Consider the following 2,241-nt stretch of genomic DNA (forward strand, 5'->3'; position numbering starts at 1 on the left):
TTGCTTCACTGGCCCAAGTTGGCACCATCATTGCGCTCTTCCCGGGGGAGGCAGATCAGTCGCTGGCTTCTGGGTGGCCGCTCACGCTTGCTGCTGGCCGCTCAGGCTGGCTGCTGTCTACACACGGTACGCCATGGCAACGCACTGCCACAGGGGCTGCAGCCTACGCCATAGCTGGCGACTCATGGCAGCCCAGGTCCAGGTTGAGCTGTTGTTCAGCATCTTAGCTGCAGAGGGCAGTGTTTTTTGTGTTTTCATTTTTGTTTGTCTTGAGGTACTTTTTATTCTTCCTTCATCTTGTTGTTGACCCACTCGCTATTTAGTAATGTGTTTTTCAACCTCCATGTTTTGTGCATTTTCTAGATTTCTTCTTAAATTGATTTCTAGTTTCATAAAACTGTGGTCAGAGAAGACACTTGATATGATTTCAATGTTCTTAAATTTATTGAGACATGTTTTGTGACCTCAATTCTTGTATACTTTTGATTGTAGCATACAGTAAGGTAGTCCTACTGTACATTCTGCTTTATTACACTTCATTTCTTTACCACAGAACATGCATGCACCAATTTTGTGTTTATGAAAGAAATTGATGAAATGATAGGCATAAGTCAGCCTTATATAACAACTACTTCAGGTAAAGTTTTCTTCTGAAACTTCACCAGAATTAGGCAGGCATATAGCCTTTTGTTCATGGTTCCTATAAGGATAGACTACACCTTAAACGAAAGGTTCTTGATTTGGGAAAACATCTCATTGCATATTTGCATACTTGATTGTCATTTTTTGTGAGATGATGCTGATAGAAATATACTACATTTGTTACTATGAAAGATATATTGGAGGCAACTCAAACTATGTAATTGCAATAACTTGGCACCTTTGAACAGAAGACAGGGATGCATTTGTGTCACCCAAGAGCTTTACTGCCATTACTTACTTCCCAGGAGCATATAAAAGGAATGGATTTGTCTTGGTTACTTATTCTGATTCCTTTGCAAACTCATCTTCCCATCAGATGCTTCTCTGTGTCCAGGAATGACAAATCGCTTCTGGTTGCTCTTTTGAGTCGGGACCTACATTCAGCTTCCTATACATGACTGCCCATCCCACCAGTAGTCTAACGTTCCTCGAACTATTCAATTAAAATGGGAGCATTAATAGTTATTTTATTATTAACAATTGGATAATTAACCTTCCAAAGGAATCTTTGTTTAATTGAAGTTATCTTTCTTAAATCATAGAAGAAAATGACATATTTAAAATTGAAAACATGAGAGGCAAGGATGGAGAAATAAATGTGTATCTAAAAAACTTCCCTGGTGCCTCTAAATATGGTTAGGCAACTGTCTATTTATAAACTCTTTGCTTCATAGAATAGTTGTATGGCTCTGAGTTGGGCCATTTTGAGTAAATTCATTGCTTGATAATGGTACGAAGGAAAACCAAGTTCACGAAGTCTCCTTGTTCCTGGAAAAATATCCAAAATGCTCATGGGTTGAAAAAGACATCTTTGACTTAAAAAAACCAAATCAGTAATTATTTATAACAGAAATAATTTTCACTGAATGTTCTATTAAAGTTGTTCCTTTATTGTACAAAAAGATACTGATATTTATTGTATGTAATGTATGACTGGAGATAAAGACATAAAAAAATTCTAAAGTTTCTTGCAATCTATTAGTGTCTAGATTTGCTTTGGATAACCTTTTTGATATGTAACCAAGACACAGAACATTACCAGAATCATCAAAGACTTCTGCTTTCTCCTACTAAGTCACTACTTTCTGATCCCCCTGAAAATAATTACATCCGTGGATTTTATCACAGTAGATTGCTTTTATATTTTTTTGGACAGTGTATAACTAGATTCCTAAAGCATGCACTGTTTCAACCAGTAACTTGTGAAATAATCTATGTTGTTGCATGCAGTCGCAGTGCATTGATTCTTATTGTTGTATAGCATTCTTTTGTAAGAATATATGATTATTTGTCTACTTTGATGTTGATAAGCAGTTGAGTTGTTTCCCCTTTTCTATTAGCAATAAGGTTAATGTGTACATTCTTGTACATTTCTTTTCATAGAGATATATACTAATTTATCTTACATATAAGACCTGGAGTTGAAATTGTTTGTGGATGTGTGGATGTGTATTAAACTTAGATTTAGTCAATGTCGTCATACAGTTTTCTATGAAGAATGCTGATTCGCACTTCCAGAACACACTATCATTGTGTGAG

Source organism: Hipposideros armiger, unplaced genomic scaffold (genome assembly GCF_001890085.2).
Source record: "Hipposideros armiger isolate ML-2016 unplaced genomic scaffold, ASM189008v1 scaffold_1853, whole genome shotgun sequence".
In the NCBI taxonomy this organism is placed as follows: domain Eukaryota; kingdom Metazoa; phylum Chordata; class Mammalia; order Chiroptera; family Hipposideridae; genus Hipposideros; species Hipposideros armiger.